Source organism: Glycine max, chromosome 18 (assembly GCF_000004515.6).
Source record: "Glycine max cultivar Williams 82 chromosome 18, Glycine_max_v4.0, whole genome shotgun sequence".
NCBI lineage: Eukaryota > Viridiplantae > Streptophyta > Magnoliopsida > Fabales > Fabaceae > Glycine > Glycine max.
In genome coordinates, this window is record NC_038254.2 from 26,125,257 (window position 1) to 26,144,608 (window position 19,352).

The 19,352-nt window shown below is 44.9% G+C and overlaps 1 pseudogene; it reads right to left on the reverse strand.

Moving 5' to 3' along the window:
• Positions 1-1,877: 1,877 nt before the first annotated feature.
• LOC113000116 (uncharacterized) overlaps positions 1,878-19,352 on the reverse strand; it is a 165,966-nt pseudogene continuing 148,491 nt past the window's right edge.

Here is a 19,352-nt window from a genome sequence, read left to right on the forward strand (position 1 = left end):
TAGAGGAGAATCAAGGATTTCAAGTCACAAAATGTCAAAAACTTTTATTTTAAAAAAAATTACCCATTTCTTGAACATATCCTATGATTCAAAGAAAAACATGCAAAGTCGTACACGCACACAGAATTGACCCAAAATATTAAACTAAAAATCCGACGAAACTAATCAACATTAACAAATTAACACAACTAACAAATTAACAAAACCAACAAAACTAACAAAAACCAAAGAACACTCCCCCCCCCCCCATACTTAAACAACACATTGTCCTCAATGTAGCACAATTAAGAGATTAAAACAATTAAACCATCAAATAGAATTGGACAAGTGTAATAAAAGCAAAGAAGAAGATAGGAAAAGAAGAACTCCCTAAGTCATGGTGGAGGAAGAGTAGGGTGGAGTAAGGAAGTCTCTTCCACCACTACGTCCACTAAAGAAGGGTTCGTGAGGAATGGCTTAAGTCGATGTCCGTTGACCTTGAAGCTCTTGTTTGTGGAGTCGCTTTTGATCTCAACTGTACCATAAGGAAAAACATTAGTAACAACAAAAGGACCAATCCACTTAGACCTCAACTTACCACTCATGAGTCCAAGCCTAGAATTATACAATAGCACTTTTTGCCCAACCATGAAGTCCTTCTTAACTATCATGTTATCATGGAACTTCTTGGTCTTTTCTTTGTAGAACTTGGCATTCTCGTAGGCTTCTAGGCGGATTTCATCTAACTCACTCAGTTGCAACTTTCTTTCCTCACCAGCTTGATCCATAGAGAAGTTGCAAGTCTTCACTGCCCAGTATGCTTTGTGCTCAATTTCCACTGGAAGATGACATGCCTTTCCAAAGACACCCCGATAAGTAGACATTCCTATGGGTGCTTTGTAGGCAGTCCGATGTGCCCAGAGAGCATCATCAAGCCTGGTACTCCAATCTTTCCTGCTTGGCTGCACAATCTTCCCTAAAATTCTCTTGATCTCCCTGTTAGAAATTTTTGCCTGTCCATTGGTCTGGGGGTGGTATGGTGTGGATACCCTGTGTACCACCCCGTACTTTTTAAGCAGGGCATGCATTGTTCTGTTGCAAAAATGGGTTCCTTGATCACTAACAATTGCTTTAGGTACTCCAAACCTGCAAAACAGATTAGACCTGACAAAATCTGCAACAACCTCAGCATCATTAGTTCTAGTGGGCTTGGCTTCCACCCATTTTGAAACATAGTCAACTGCAAGGAGAATGTAAACATAACCAAAAGAGACAGGAAAAAGGCCCATGAAATCTATACCCCAGACATCAAACACCTCACAGAATAGCATAGGTTGCTGAGGCATTTGTTGTCGCCATGTAAGTGTATTTCCTGCTCTCTGACACTGCTCACAAGTGCTGCAGATCTTCCACGCATCTTTAAAGATGGTGGGCCAATAAAAACCACAATCAAGCACTTTGCGAGCTGTCCTTTGAACACCCAGATGACCTCCCGGTGCGGAAGAATGACAGAACTGCAGGACTGAGTCAGTCTCATGATTTGGAATGCATCGTCTAATGACCTGATCACTGCACAATTTCCACAAGTAGGGGTCATCCCAAATAAAATGCTTAGCATCACTTTTAATTTTATCTTTTTGGGCCTTAGATGCTAATGGAGGAAAAACAGAAGCAACCAAATAATTGACAATGTTAGCAAACCAGGGAATAGAAAGAGAGTCAGAAATACTATATAGTATATACAAATGATCATCCGGGAAATCATCCTGAATGGGTGAATTCGCATCTGATACACATTCGATCCGACTCAAATGATCAGCAACTAAATTTTGTGCTCTGCTCCTATCACGGATCTCCAAGTCAAACTCTTGAAGCCAGAGCATCCATCGGATCAACCTAGGCTTAGAATCAGCCTTCTTCAACAAGTACTTTAGAGCCGCATGGTCAGTATAAACAATGATGCGGGTACCAAGCAAATAAGATCAAAATTTTTCAAGAGCAAAAACTATGGCTAGAAGCTCCTTCTCAGTAGTAGTATAATTCGCTTGGGCAGCATCTAAAGTCCTAGAAGCATAATATATCACCCTGGGCAATTTATCAATTTTCTGAGCAAGGACAACCCCCAATGCATAATTTGATGCATCACACATAAGCTCAAAAGGGGTTGTCCAATCGGGTGCCTGGATGATGGGGGTGGTAGTCAGTGCTCTTTTGAGGCAATCAAAAGCCTCTTTGCATCTGTCATTAAAGTCAAACTCCACCTCCTTTTGCAATAAATGGGACAGTGGAAGGGCTACTTTGCTAAAATCCCTTATAAAGCGCCTGTAAAATCCTGCATGACCAAGAAAAGATCGCACCTCTCGCACACAAGAGGGGTAAGGCAATTGTGAAATAACAGAATTTTTTGCAGGATCTACTTCAATACCCTTATTGGAAATAATGTGGCCTAAAACTATACCTTGCTCAACCATAAAATGACATTTTTCAAAATTTAGAACAAGGTTAGTTTCAATGCATCTATTCAAAACTTTTTCCAAACTATCCAGACAACCATCAAAAGAGGATCCATACATAGTGAAATCATCCATGAACACCTCTATGCAATTTTCTAAGAAGTCACTGAAAATACTAATCATGCACCGCTGGAAGGTACCAGGGGCATTGCACAGGCCGAAAGGCATCCTCCTATAGGCAAAAGTGCCGAAGGGGCAGGTGAATGTGGTCTTTTCCTGATCCTCAGGAGCAATAGTAATTTGCATATAACCAGAAAAACCATCAAGGAAACAGTAGTGAGATTTACCTGCCAGGTGCTCAAGCATCTGGTCAATGAATGGCAAGGGAAAATGGTCCTTTTTGGTAACTTGGTTCAGCCTCCTATAGTCAATGCAGACTCTCCAACTGTTCTGCACCCGAGTAGGAATCAGCTCCTCCTTCTCATTTTTGATCACTGTGAGGCCGGTCTTCTTCAGGACTACCTGGACGGGACTCACCCATTGGCTGTCGGAGATAGGATAAATGATTCCAGCTTGCAAAAGCTTTGTTATCTCCTTCTTCACTACATCAAGAATCACTGGGTTGAGTCTTCTCTGTGGCTGTCTTACTGGTTTAGCTCTATCCTCTAAATTTATTCGATGCATACATGTGGATGGGCTAATACCAGGAATGTCCGCCAGGGTCCAGCCTATAGCCTTCTTATGCTTCTTGAGAACAGACAACAACTTCTCCTCTTGCTCATTAGCAAGGGAGGCAGATATAATCACTGGAAAACTTTTGCTATCATCCAAGTAAGCGTATTTTAAATTTGATGGCAGAGGCTTCAATTCTAGTGTGGTCGGCTGGATAGTGGTAGAAGGAGATGGTTTCTCAGCCTGTACCTCATAAAGAAAGTCAGAGGTATTTGACTAGGCGAGTTGATTTTAGCCTTAGTTTCACTTTAGTTTATTAGTCAATTCAATTAAGAATGAGAAATCCCAAAGAGAAAACGTCCGATTGATTTTTTCGCTTTATTTTACTAAAAGGTATTTTTTGATTATTATATTATTATTTTACCTCTTTTTTGATTTCCAACTTGGTTTCGGCACGACCGAACGGTCGGAATTCATTTTAACCAAAATTAACGGATGATACAATTCAAATGATCGGTGGAAATTTATTTTATTTTTAGATTAAGCGAGAAATGACTTAAATAAATGGCTTAAGCACGTCAAAAGAGGGTATATAAAGCGAATGAAAACGAGAATAAAAATACATGAAACAAAATGTGGACCACCACGGGTACATAGAATGAATTGAAAAGCTCGGTTTGAGGTACTTACCCGTTGAAGACTGAAGGAAACGAAGAACGAACGATGAATGTTGAAGAACGGTCGAGAATCTTCGCGTAATTACTCACTGAAACGTTATGGAAGCGCCTCGGCATGGATTTTCTTCACGGAAATAATTTTCCTCAGCAATTTCGAGAGAGGGAGAAGTGCCAAGAAGGCTGAACCCTTTTCTTCTTCACTCCTCCCCCTATTTATAGCAAAATAGGGGAGGAGCTTGCCACCCAGCTCGCCCAGGCGAGCAAGGTTGCTTCCTCCAGAAGCAACAGCCTTCTGGAGGAAGGATCTGGAAGGCCCAAGTGGGCCAGATTGCTATTTGTACCCCCCTTTTTACTAAATGCACCCCCTTCTATTTTTTTGGTAATTCTTTTTCCGTAACGTTACGAAACTTTACGACTTTCGTAACGATACTTATTTTCCTTCCGCAAGGTTACGAATCCTTACGGATTATGTATTTACTCTTTTTTAGCTTTCGAAGAAGTTACGGAAACTCACGGATTGCGCAAAAACACCTCTTTTCGATTTCCGCCACATTACGGAATTTCACGGATCGCGCAAGCCTGCTTCTTTTTGATTTCTGAGACGTCTCGGGATTTCATTTATTGCATGTCATCAAGTAATAATCCCCGGACAAAATTAGGGTATGACAATACTTATTTTCCTTCCGCAAGGTTACGAATCCTTACGGATTATGTATTTACTCTTTTTTAGCTTTCGAAGAAGTTACGAAAACTCACGGATTGCGCGAAAACACCTCTTTTCGATTTCCGCCACATTACGGAATTTCACGGATCGCGCAAGCCTGCTTCCTTTTGATTTCTGACACGTCTCGGGACTTCATTTATTGTGCAACAAAGGACGCCAAGTATCTCAAAGCGGCTAACCAAAGGTTGCATATCATCAAATAATATTCCCCGGACGAAATTTGGGTATGACAGTTGCCCCTCTTTACTTACCTCTCATCGGAGATAAGAGGAAAGCAAAGATAGGACACTGATTTCGTCCGTCCTGCCCTTTCCGTGATGACGACTCTCGTCTCTACTCCTTCTTTTTCTTCTGCACAAAACAAAATACAAACAACAACAAGAACAATGAATATAATATACATATACACATATACACGTATTTGGCGAAGGAACCGATCTGGAAAACAACAGAAGAACGTATTTCCCAGTCACCAGAGGCTTCGCACTTGATAATGGAGGACACATGAACAGCGCTAGGCAATGACATTCATGGGGCTCCGAAAAAAGGTGGAGAATGGAGGATTGCCTTGAGGTTCCGCACTTAGACAATCATGAAACATAGCTCCAAACTCGAAGGTGGAGGGCACATGAACAGCGATAGGCAATAACCTTCATGGGGCTCCGAAAAAGGGTTGAGAATGGAGAATTGCACTAAGCAATCACTACGCATGGCTCGAAACTCGAAGGTGGAGGACGCATGAATGAAAACGCAATTCATGGGGCTCCAGAAAAGGGTTGAGAATGGAGAATTGCACTAAGCAATCACTACGCATGGCTCCAAACTAGAAGGTGGAGGACACATGAACGAAAATGCAATTCATGGGCTCCGGAAAAGGGTGAGAATGGAGAATTGCACTAAGCAATCACTATGCATGGCTCCAAACTCGAAGGTGGAGGACACATGAACGAAAACACAATTCATGGGGCTCCGGAAAAGGGTGAGAATGGAGAATTGCACTAAGCAATCACTACGCATGGCTCCAAACTCGAAGGTGGAGGACACATGAACGAAAACGCAATTCATGGGGCTCCGAAAAAGGGTGAGAATGGAGAATTGCACTAAGCAATCACTACGCATGGCTCCAAACTCGAAGGTGGAGGGCACATGAACGAAAACGCAATTCATGGGGCTCCGAAAAAGGGTTGAGAATGGAGAATTGCATAAAGCAATCACTACGCATGGCTCCAAACTCGAAGGTGGAGGACACATGAACGAAAACACAATTCATGGGGCTCCGGAAAAGGGTGAGAATGGAGAATTGCACTAAGCAATCACTACGCATGACTCCAAACTCGAAGGTGGAGGACGCATGAACGAAAACGCAATTCATTGGGCTCCGAAAAAAGGGTTGGCAAGACCGAACGATCCACCGGGTCTTTCCACCTACAAAAGCAAACATGCTTTTTGCTTTGAAAAATAAATCATTCGCGAGAGCACCACATCTTATAGAAACAATATACTTGTGCCAAGGGTAATCTTCCTTGTAACTAAGAATGAAGGGTAGGATGTCAACTTTTACTTTCAAATGAACATGCAGGGGAAACATCGGGCTAAGCTGAAAATAAATCACTCATAGTGTATAAAACTCACAAGGCAAGTGTTTTATCCTATTCCCAAACCATAACTGTACCATGACTTCATTTTGCACACGATTTCCTATCGAATCAAAGATCAAACGTACGATCACGGACCAATAGGATTTTCTTGAGGATAATGTTTTTTGGAGAGGAAGCTGGGTGTTTCGGTCTTTTCCTCTTTGTTCATGTGGGGTGGAATATTGCTAGTCAAGAATGATTCTGAGTGACAATCTGGCTTTGAAGAATTTCTGTCCTCTTTCTTTCAATGATCGAGAATTGCTTCTTTTCCCTTTTCACTTCTTTTTTATCTTTGATCAGGAATCCTTCTTTCCTTTCTTCTGTTCTTTTCTTTATTTTCATTTTTCTTTTTTTTTTCTTTCCATTTCTTCCTTCTTTTTCTTTTCACTTTTCCTTCCCCATCCCTTTCTTTGGGAAATCGGATTTAGCATTCTATTTGCTCTCCCTTGAGGAGATTCCGCTGTCCTTTGCTTCAGGGGAAAAAATGAGGATTTCTTTTTTACAGGCCAAGGTTCAAAAAGGCCTAAGGTTGTGTTTCAATGGGGTCTTTTATCGCGGGAACCCTAATCTTGATATCTGGGGCGAAACAAATTTGGGTGTCAAGGTGTCGATTTCAGGCCGAACTTCCATATTATTCCATAAGGCACGCATGACAATGATGATTTGAAAACAACGTGCAAAATTAGTCATGGCTACAGCCAGGTGGGCCCTCAAGCATCCAATTTATGGCATTGTGATACTACAGTTGGGAATTTACACAGACAGACCCAACGTTTCCAAGTTATGTTCTTTCATCATCCTTATCTCGGTTCATTCTGGAAAATAAACTCTTAGCATCAGTCCCTTGTTTCCAGAAGATACGTTTGCTCATTACGAATGATTTATACTTCTTAACTATAACATGTCGACCTTCGCGGTCTTTCTTTCTTTTTTCTTTTTTTTGTTTCATTTTTATATATTCACAAAATTATACACCTATGGTCCTTTATGAAGAAAACTTTTCTTTGTATATCTATATTTTTATACATGACAAACTTTTTCTGTACACGCATTAGAACTCTTCTCTTTACGTGACACGGTCTATATACAAACCCTATTTACATTCAAATATTTTTCATTTTTCCCAACACACACTTATAGTTCACACAAAAGTTTCTTCATATACACTCGTTGCTCACACACACAAGAATTCCTTTCCACGCATCATTTACACAAAAAAACCTTCTATACACATTTTCCTTTTACATACATGTATAAATAAAAACCTTTTTCTTTTCTTTATGAACATGACTTTTATTCACAACGCTTCTTTCTTTTTATTAGGATTTTTGGTTCATTTTATTTTTAGGACAACGTTCCTAAATGAAAAACCCTACACAGTTCCGGAAAAACATTATTGACAACGACGAAACAAGTACCGACGTAACAACTCAAATGATATGTATGTACAAAACAAAAGTCAAAACATGAAACAAACCTTAGTCCCTTAGTCAAACAAAAATAAGATGATATGTAACAGAAAAAACAAATGGAAACACAAAGAAATATGGATCAAGGGATCTCCCAATCATGTGGCTCCGCTCCCTCCTAAGAAATCAAGTAAATCGGTCATCTCCTCGTCCTCGCGGGCCTCATCTGCCTCGTCGGGAGCCTCTGCTGGTGCCTCCGCATGTGCCTCTCCCGCCCGGGCCTCAGGCCAATCTCCAGGCCATGCGACCTCTGCCCTGAACTGGTCTGGAGTAAGGCACGGAAACGAAGTAAAACCCTGGCTCTGCAGGCTAAGGCTCATCTTGTAAAGACAATCATGGGTCTGTACATGAGCCCGGTGGTTGGCCGCCTGCTGGCGAACCAAATGCTGCAAATACTGCTCCGTATCAAACGATCCGGCTGGACCAGCCTGATGAGGTGGCGGCACGTCTGCGACCTGCGGAGCATCCCCCTGGGCCTGTCTCTGTGTGCAATACTTCTCAATAAAAGCTCGGGTGATGGGCGGCCGAATCACCTTACTAGGTGCGACGGGGACGCCGAACGACTGGCAGAGTCCTGTGATCAAGGCGGGAAATCCCAGGGCCCTGTTGGACTTATCCGGGTCCAGAGGGTGCCTGGTAGGCGCCATACCTGCAAATATATAGATGGCATCAGCGATTAACTGAGCCACGTGAATGCTCATCCGCGTCAGGATGGCATACACCAGCTGACACTTCGGCAGGGGGAGGTCGGAATTATGGTCGCTGGGCTGGATGTTGCTGAGCAGCAAAGTCATCCAGATCTGAGTCAGGGTGGTCATGTTGGTGCGCATGATCCACACTCGTCTCCCGGTAGCAGTCCGGGCAAAATCCTGCCCCGGTATACATAGCAAATAGGCGATGGCCTCCTCATCGAACCCATCGGACCGGTTCCTCCTCTGGCCATACTCGCACTCCTGACCCTCTTCCAGCACTAAAGGATATCCCAGGAGTTGGCCGATAGCATCTGCATCAAACGGGATCCACTGACCCCTCACCCAGGACCTCATAACTCGCACGCCCTCCTCTGTAGGCCAAGCATTGGCATAAAATTCGAGGATTATGTCTGGATCGAACTTGGCAATTGGGGGTGACCAGTGATGCCCACCGCCGGCGAGCTATCTCTTCCTGGAAATCGGTATACTCGTCGTCCCTCAGCTGGATGCGTCGCTCCCGGAGAAATGACCATCCCTTGATGGCCTCGAAGCGCTGCTGGTGTTCAGCGCTCCTAAAGCGGTGACTGTCATACTCGGGAGCGGAACTGGTTCCTTCGACCGCTTTATCCTTCCTGGATCTCTTTGAGGCAAGTTTCCTCGGGGCCATTTCCTGCGAGAACAAACATTTAGAAGTTAATTTTACAAGATAATGCTTATATTAACGCAAAAACTGTCGTGCTAGCCCCTCTGATTTAGACCAAACTCATGAAATCCATTTATGCACACGCGCATGTGTAGAAAGTATCCTATTACCCATGTCAACATACAAGAACATCTAATATATTCTAATTGCCATACACCTATATACATTCTAAAAAGAAAACACACTTTCATGCTCAAAGAGTTGCGTCAAACTTTACACCTAATTTATATCCTAAACATCTGCTATCACAAACTACTTACATACATTTGAAATACACCATACAAATTTTTACTGTTTCACTCATATTTACTTATATGTATATTGGAAAGCTAATTACATCCTGCACATATTCGCATTCAAAAAAGGCATTCCACACTATCATACATTCATTTAGGAAGACAATCATTCACACTTTGCTAGGAATTTCATACTCCTTATATTTACCTATGTATACACACTATTGCAAGGTGTTTTCCACGCTACCTCTATGTAAAGTATCAAACATGGGGCAGCCCAAATTTGAGCAAAAACTCTCACAAGCAAGTCCTAATTTTCATGTTTTTCTAACTCTAAAACCAAATTTTGGATTCCTAGCCATAAGCATGTTTCCTTGCATTGAAGCTACAAGTTTGGGTTCCTAAGCTTGGAATTGCATTTGGGCACCTATTTTGAATCTCCTATGCTGTACCTACATATAAGAAACAGTCCCACTCTCCCAATTTTACACAATCATATTCATACATCATTGGGGCATTTCACCGAGCACTTGGTGAGCGCATGTTTGGACATAAATTGCAAGAGGATGGGGACAATATGGCATGCCCCATTGCTTCAGAATACAGCATAGGCCTAAGGCCTTCTCATTCAAATCCTCAATTCAAGAAAACAAGCATAAAAAAAACCAAAACTGCCCCACAAATACAAGCACATTCTCTCAATTTGGAGCACCAAAAGATGAAGAAAATATACCAATGGGAAGCTGAAAACATCAAGGATTGAATACTTACTTGTTGGAGTGGACAATAACACCAAAAATGAAAGCAAAAGGCAACCAAAAGTGGCTTGAGGGAGTAAGAACCGCAAGCCTTCGTAAGTCCTCTCTTTTGAATGAGGGGGGGGGGGGAAGTTTTTGGATGCAAAAACGTTCCCCTCCCTCGTTTTTATATTTTGAATGCAGGGGTTGCTCGCCCAGGCGAGCTAACCTGCCATTTTTTTTTTGAGGGGAACATTAACCATGTCCCCTTCTTCCTTATGGGTTAGCGTCTGCCCACTTGAACCTACTTAAATTAGAATTAGGTGTCGATTACTTATTTAAAACAAACAATAGCAAAAGAAACTGCGAACGCAAAGGATACTGGGCTGCCCTGTAGCGACGTTCTCTGCTTGTTTAGCGCCGGGAAGGGGTGGCGCTTGGTCGCTCGCGATCCTATCCTCCATTCGCTTCCATCCCTAAGTACCTGCAAGTAAGAGCCAAATGATATGCGACCAATCGTGACCAGTCATCGTCTTACCTTGGTTGATTTCTGCCATTGACTTGTCTTGACTTCTGGCCATGGCCTGAGACGATTCTGCTCCTTGCTATCACAAGATATGCATATTCATGTGCATGTATGAATGTTTCTAATGCGATGGTGTTATTTTAGTGAAGGCTGGTTAGATTCAATTTTAAATAAGCGTTTGGGGCACCCCATACACCGAGCGAAGAGGACTCAAGCTATAACAAATCTAAAACACAAAGTTTGAAACCAAAGGGAGGACTGAAACCTCGCTCATTTTTCCTTTTCTTTTAAAGGAACAAGATAAATACAGAGGAAGGGAATCCCTGGAGGAAACCAAGAAGAACGAGAAAAAACTCAGAAATAAAAACATGCAACGGTCCTCTCGATTGCCCCAGACTTCAAGCGTAATATCGTTTAACTACATCGGAGTTCACAGGCGAGGGCAACTCCTCGCCATCCATGTGGGTGAGTATTAGAGCACCCCCAGAAAAAGCTCTTTTCACCACGAAAGGTCCTTCATAATTCGGGGCCCACTTGCCTCGATTATCTTTAACAGCATGGGACATTTTCTTCAGCACGAGGTCCCCCTCGTTGAACTTGCGCGGGCGTACCTTGTTATCGAATGCGTTCTTTATCCTTCGTTGATACAAACGCCCATGGCTCATGGCGGCCAAACGCTTACCTTCAATAAGGTTAAGTTGGTCATAACGTGCTTGAGCCCATTCTGACTCTTCTAGGCCTGACTCCACCATTATCCTCTGAGAAGGAACCTCTACCTCAAATGGGAGTACCGCCTCCATCCCATAAACCAAGGAATACGGCGTTGCCCCAGTAGAAGTTCGCACCGAGGTTCTGTATCCGTGTAGGGCGAAAGGCAACATCTCATGCCAATCTTTGTATGACACTGTCATCTTTTGAACAATCTTCTTAATATTCTTATTTGCAGCCTCTACAGCCCCATTCATATTTGGCCGATAAGGGGTAGAGTTATGATGCAGGATCTTGAAGTCCTCGCACATTTCCTGCATCATCTTGTTGTTCAGATTGGTGCCATTGTCAGTAATGATCTTCCTGGGGAGTCCGTATCGACAAATCAGCTCCTTCTTTATGAATCTAACTACCACATTCCTTGTGACATTAGTATAAGAAGCTGCTTCGACCCATTTGGTGAAGTAATCTATCGCCACAAGAATGAAGCGGTGACCATTCGACGCCTTGGGTTCGATGGCCCCAATGACATCTATTCCCCACAAGGAAAAGGGCCAAGGGGCGGACATAACATTCAGAGGATGTGGCAGAACATTGACATTGTCCGCGTATGCCTGACATTTATGACATTTCCTGACATGAGCACAACAATCGCTTTCCAAGGTGAGCCAATAATAACCGGCCCTAAGGATTTTTCTGGCCATAGCATGCCCATTGGCATGTGTCCCAAAGGAACCCTCGTGGATCTCCTCAATCATGAAGTTCGCCTCTTTGGCATCTACGCATCGTAGGAGAGTCATGTCGTGGTTTCGTTTGTACAGGATGGTACCACTTACAAAGAAACTAGTAGCCAATCTCCTCAACGTCTTTTTGTCATTGTCAGAAATCCCCGGTAGGTATTCTTTGTTCTCGACATACTGCTTGATGTCGAAATACCACGATTTCCCATCCCGCTCTTCCTCTATTGCATAACAATATGCCGGCCTGCCTTGAGATTTGAATTTGATGTACGGAAGATCCCCGTGTGGGGCAAGTTGAAACATGGATGCTAGGGTGGCTAACGCATCAGCCATTTGATTCTCTTCCCGAGGTATGTGGTGGAAGGAAATGTTGTCAAAGTACTTGGCTAACCTCAAGATGTGAGTTTGATAGGGTATCAACTTCGGATCCCTAGTTTCCCATTCTCCTTTCAACTGGCGTATCACCAAAGCTGAGTCTCCATACACCTTAAGTAATTTTACATCAAAATCAATGGCCGCCTGAACCCCGAGGGTGCATGCTTCGTACTCGGCCATATTGTTGGTACAATCAAAACCTAGCCAAGCTGTGAAAGGAATACACTGATCATCCGGGGATACAAGGATTGCCCCTACTCCATGGCCCAAAGCATTAGATGCCCCATCGAAGCAAACAATCCATTTGTCTATGTCCTGGTGCGTCCGCCTCTCTTCAAATAGAGCCATGATATCTTCATCTGGGAACTCGGGGTGCATCGGCCGATAATCCTGGAGGGGTTGCTGGGCTAAATAATCTGCTAAGGCACTTCCCTTTACCGCCTTTTGGGTGACGTAAACGATATCGAATTCAAATAATAGTACCTGCCACCTAGCGATTCGTCCCGTGAGGGCCGGTTTTTCAAAGATGTATTTCACGGGATCCATTTTGGAAATAAGCCACGTGGTATGGCTGAGCATGTACTGCCTAAGCCGATGTGATGCCCATACCAGAGAACAACATGTCCTTTCCAGCATTGAGTAATTCATCTCACATGCGGTAAACTTCTTGCTAAGATAGTAGATGGCTTGCTCCTTTTTCCCAGAATCATCATGCTGACCCAACACGCACCCCATAGACTCGTCCAACACGGTCATGTACAGGAAAAGAGGTCTTCCTGTTACAGGTGGCATGAGCACCGGGGGATTCGCGAGACTCTGTTTGATCTTCTCGAAGGCCTCTTCGCAGTCACTGTTCCATAGGACCGCATGGTTCTTACGTAACATCTTAAAAATGGGCTCACAGGTAGGGGTGAGCTGCGAGGTAAATCTCGCGATATAATTCAACCTGCCTAAAAACCCCCGAACTTGCTTCTCCGTGCGTGGTTCTAGCATTTCAAGGATGGCCTTCACTTTCTCCGGATCTATCTCTATCCCTTTCTGACTTACGATAAATCCTAGCAGCTTCCCCAACTTCACCCCAAAGGTGCATTTGGTTGGGTTCAGTTTTAATTGGTATTTCCGCAACCTTCCAAACAGCTTACGCAGATTGACAAGGTGTTCGTCCTCAGTCCGAGACTTGGCAATCATGTCATCTACGTAGACCTCTATTTCCTTATGCATCATATCATGGAACAATGCCACCATGGCATGCTGATAGGTTGCCCCAGCATCTTCTCTACATCTTCGGGTGCCATCTTTATTTGATTATACCCCGAGAAACCATCCATAAAGGAGAAAAGGGCGAATTTAGCTATATTATCTACCAATATATCAATGTGTGGCAGGGGAAAATTGTCTTTAGGACTGGCTCGGTTCAAATCCCGGTAATCTACACACATTCGAACCTTGACGTCCTTTTTCGGGACCGGGACAATGTTGGCCACCCACTCCGGGTACCGCGCCACAGCTAAGAAACCTGCATCAAACTGCCTCTTTACTTCTTCTTTAATTTTTAAAGACATCTCGGGTCTCATTCTTTGTAACTTTTGCTTAACCGGGGAAGACCCAGGATTCAAAGGCAACTAATGCTGCACAATGTCGGAATCCAGACCGGGCATGTCTTGATATGACCACGCAAAGACATTTTGATACTCTTCAAGAAGGGTTATCAAGCCTTGACGGATAGGCGCGGTCATACTGGTTCCTACCTTTACTTCCTTCTTTTCCTCCGTGGTCCCCAAGTTTACCAATTCGGTTTCTTCTTGGTGAGGCTTCATTTCACGTTCTTCCTGAGCGACCAAACTCTCCAACTCTGGTGACAGGACGTCCTCTTCCTCTTCCTCATTTACCATTTGGCTTATATCTCAATCGAAATCGATTGTCAAACCCTCGTTGTTAGGATCCTCAAAGAATCGACCCTCATATCTATACCAAACAAGACAAAAGAAACAAAAACATGCAAAATGATAGGAGAAAAGGTGGTACTGCAAGAACAGATGAAACAAGATCTCTTTGTTTATTTAATAAGGTAGGTTCTACAAAACAAAAGAGAAAGGAAATCTATAGGCTCTAATTACATTGAATCAGCGGTATAGACTTCTGACTGGCTTATCACGCGCCAGTTCCCCACTTGGGAATCGGGGTGGCATGGTTGCACAAAACTTGGTGGGTCTAGAGGGAACTCCTCTTCTATTGCGGCAGCCTCCTCCTCGGACAGCATTCCAGCGCTGGTGAAACACTGGCTAATACGGTCAGGCCATACCCTATCCGCCCGAAATCTTGACGGCACGTTCCTCCTCCCCGGCATCCCGGGTTCATACCCTAATCCATACTTGTATGGATTTCCCTTGATATTGACCACGTCGGCATTCCCGACGCAGTCCTTGCCTAAACCCATTCCGGGCTCAAATCCATTCCTGAGCATAACACGCGCCACCATTATAGCCGCTTTGGATAGAGAAGGTAGCGACGGACTTGGTCCCACAGAGGCACAGCTCACCACCTCAAAGGATTGGAAAGTCGTTTCCAATGATTCTTCCACCGCTTCTACGTATGGTGCGGAGGAGGGGCAGCTCACTAACATATCGTCTTCACCCGACAATATCACTAAAAGTCCACCCACTGCGAACTTCAATTTCTGGTGAAGCGTTGAAGGGACCACTCCCAGGGCATGAATCCACGGTCTTCCCAAGAGGCAGCTATAGGCGGGATTTATATCCATTACTTGAAACACCACGTTGCAAGTGTGGGGGCCTATCTGAATGGGAATGTCGATTTCCCCCATCACTTCCCACCGAGTACCATCAAAGGCTCACACCACCATCGAGCTCGGTTTTAAATGTGACACACTAAAAGGAAGCTTTTCCAGAGTGGTCTTCGGCATTACATTTAAAATCGATCCATTGTCGATAAGTACCTTTGCGACAACGTGGTCCATACATCTCACCGACACATGTAGAGCCTTGTTGTGTCCTCTCCCCTCAACGGGAATCTCTTCTTCCGCAAACGCGATATAATTGTTTGTGGTTATATGATTAACGATGCCCTCGAAACCCTCCACTGAGATATCATGTGCTACATGGGCATCGTTAAGGACCTTCATCAACAGCGCACGATGAAGGTCAGAGTTTATGAGTACTCCAAGCAAAGAGATCCTTGCTGGAGTTTTATTCAGTTGCTTGACTACCTTAAACTCGCTTTGTTGGATAAGGCGGAGGAACTCTTGGGCCTCTTCCAAAGTCACTGTTTTTCCTTGAAGTCCTTCTTTCTTTTCGGCCCCTCTTACTACTGGAGGATCTACTTCTTTCGAGGGGGTGGCTATATCTGTGGGCTCTTGGACCATGGGCGCTTTCCCTTTAGAGGGCAATTCCGCTGGGTGAGGGGAAGCGAACACTCGACCACTACGGGTTACGCCACTGAGGCCGGTGATGTTGGTTACTTTAGCTGATAGGGATTCAACTTCGGTTGCAACTCTTTCGCGGGATGCGGGAGGGGTATACTTCCACGAAACGGCCTTATTACTTTGATATGCGAATGGCGTTGGCTTGGGCGCCGCCCGGCGGTATATGGGTGTGGAGCTGGTCCCATTCCTAGTAAAACATATTATTAGGGCCTTGGGGGTTAGAGGAACCTTCTTCTCTTCCGACTGCATGCAAATTTGTGGTTCTGCCCTCCCTCCTATGGACACTTCAAGCTGCCCGTAATCCATGAGCCGCTGAAGCAATTCTTCCACCACGGGACAGGTTTCCATGTCATGCGACTCCCCAAGGTGAAACAAACATTCATCCCTTTCATCTCCACCTCGGCAGACCATGCACGCCGCTTGCAGTGATTGATAGATGAAGCGTCTAGAAGTAGCCACCTCTCCTAAACCCTTTGCCCGCGATGGCCCGTCCTTTTCGACGGTGTTCACGCTAGCCCCTCCATGACTAGCTAACGGGTTGGTTTTAACATTTGGGCCTTCCTCCTGAAACGCTAGCCAGCCGGCACTAATCAGGTGCTGCACTTTATACTTGAACGGGATGCAGGAGTCAATATTGTGTCTGGGAGCTCCACTATGGTACACACACTTGGCACCCGGGTTGTACCACTTGGGGTAGGGTGGCTGGAAGACCTTCCTGGGTATGGCCACCACCAAATGATTCTCCAATAATGAAGGCCATAACTCGGAGTATGCCATGGGAATAGGGGAGAAGTTATCTTTCGGGGGCGGGTGCTGTGCATATTTATAGCTCGCGCCGGGGGCTGTATTATTAACTGGCTGGGGAGCGGCTGGAGCTGTGCGTTGGGCCGGCGCTCTTTCTGCTGCGGGTGGTCCTTTTACTTGAGTCGGGAGGGAATTCCCGGCTCGGATTAAAAAATTTGGGGGATTGGGCTGGTATGAGCTTTGGATATTTTGGGGTGCTTTCATCCAGGTCGGGGCGGTGGTGACTGCATGGGCGTCTCCTTCCTTTTTCCTCGTGCCCACTACTGGGGCTCTTCTGTTGTTGTTGGGGGCCACATTGGAAGCATATTCGAACTTGCCTTTCCGTAGTCCAGATTCAATCCTTTCTTTGGCGAAGACGAGATCCGCAAAGTTAGCTGGCATATAGCCTATCAGCTTTTCATAGTAGAACGTAGGTAACGTATCTACCATAATTGTGATCATCTCCCTTTCCGTCATGGGCGGTACGACTTGGGCTGTGAGATCTCTCCATCTTTGGGCATATTCCTTAATGGACTCATGCTCTCGCTTAGTCATACTCTGAAGCTGGTTCCGATCGGGAGCCATATCCGTATTGTACTGGTACTGCGTAATGAAGGCAGTTGCCAAGTCCTTCCATGATCGGATCTGGGAAGCTTCCAGATTGGTATACCATGCTACCGCTGGCCTGGCCAAGCTGTCTTGAAAGAAATGGACCAACAATTTTTCGTCCGCAGAATACGCCCCCATCTTTCGGCAATACATCTGAAGATGCCCCTTTGGACATGTCGTCCCTTTGTACTTATCAAAGTCTGGTACTTTGAACTTGGGAGGAATGACGATATTGGGCACGAGACATAAATCCGCTAAGTCTGAGAATGGGTAATTGCCAAGGCCCTCGACTGCTCTTAACCTCTCTTCAAGCGCCTCAATCTTTCCCTTATCTTCCGCGAAGGGAACAGATTCTTTTACGGGTGTGGGTGAGGCCGGGATATGGAGGACTATGTTCGGTTGGGGTAGGTCATGTGGGCACGGATCTTTGAGGTGGAGCAGGGGGCCAAGATGGGTATCTCCTTCCTCATCGTCTTGCCCGGGATAGTCGTCATAAGGTGGAAGTTGCCCCTCAAAAGTAGGGGCTTGGCTTAAATCTTCCGGGGCGGCACGGGGAGTGAAATCTGGAGGCAAGCCATAAGGATAAGCTTGCGGACTATACCTTCGACCAAACACGGCCGTGTTTCTGTCTCGGCCCGGTTTTAAAGTGGGTTGCAGTACCGGCTCCGCTTCCCTAACCGTACTGGAGGCGGTTGCTGTGGCTTTATCCTCTATGGTTTTCTGGAGTTTTAGCATGACCTCCGAGATGGAAGCCATTAGATCTTTTAAGGCCGATAGATCGGCCTTCATCTGTTCCAGCATGCCCTCTTCATTATCCATTTTTCTGGATCGAGTGTTATAGGGGTGCCTTGGTGTTTTCTTAGTTATGATGAAATTCCTAAAGAAATAAACAACGGTGAGTATGCCACCAAAACATGAGTATGCAAATGGATAATCGGAGCACTTGGATCCACCCCAAGGTTTTTAGATAATGTGATGAGTCCAGAACTTCTCATTTTATAAAAAGAACAAAGCTTTCATCTAGCCAAGATTATACAAAGGTGTTACAAGAGAACCTAACGATTCCTAATTATATGGGCCATCAAATCTATCATGTGTTGACAGTAATTGATTAGCCCATGAATCTCCTCGGGGGCCGTACACACTTCGGCCATGGCTTTTGCTTTGGCTAATTGACGCGGGAGGTCTTGACTTCCATTCAAGGTCAAGGCGAACCTATCCATCCACATAGTCGCTTCTTGATGCAACGCATCAATCACCCTCCCTCTTGCTTCTTTCTCGGCGTACACTTGTGCAAAATCCTCCACTAGCTTTTGTTCATGGGCCACAGACTGGTTCAACTCTTCCTTGTATTGCCCTATGATAGCTAGCATGCTTTGCTCCGTGGCTTCCAAGTGTTGAGCCAAACTCCTTTTGGACCTCGCGCAAGCAACTAATTCTTCCTTTAAGATCATGCCATGCACCCGTGACCGATCTCTCTCCTCTCTTTGGAGCTTGAGCTCATTGTTGCTACCCCACAGTGCTCCTCGGAATTTCTCTCGGCCATATTCCTCCTTGCGGGCCCTTTTGGTTTCTTGTTCAAGGGCTCTTCCAGTGGCCGCGTTTTCCTCTTGTAACTCGGTGCACTCCTTCCGGATGTGTGTAGCAGCTGATTTGAACTTCTCCTTGGCGAGTCTTGCCTTCCCTAGCTCTAGTTTTAGAGCTCGGACTTCTTCATCTTCCTCCGGAGCTTCGAAGTTCTCCTCATCGATAACTTTCAATTTGGAGAGCCAATCTAACCCTCGCGCATGAATTCTTAGCCATCCATGATAACCTTCGATGACGCCATTTCGGATGCCCCTAAGCTCCTTGTCTTTCTTCAACGGACTCCTCCACGCCTTGTGGATTCTTTGTATAACCTTGAGACCTTGCGTGCCTAGATCCCTCACAAGGAAAGGCGAGAGACTTTCTTCGGTTGGCGCTCCCCTCATGGGATACCCTAGCTGTCTTATGGCGAGTGCGGAATTATAATTAATACAACCCCTAGTCCCTATCAGTGGAACGTTAGGGTAGTCCCCACATGAGAAAAGAACTCCTTCCTTGCCTTCCTTCCAACGAGGAAACCAATTGATCGCGCTGCCCCCTATCCCAGCCAAATGTTGGTCCCAATCGACTCTTCCTTTTTCGGCGCATGAGCGATAGCTTTGCAGC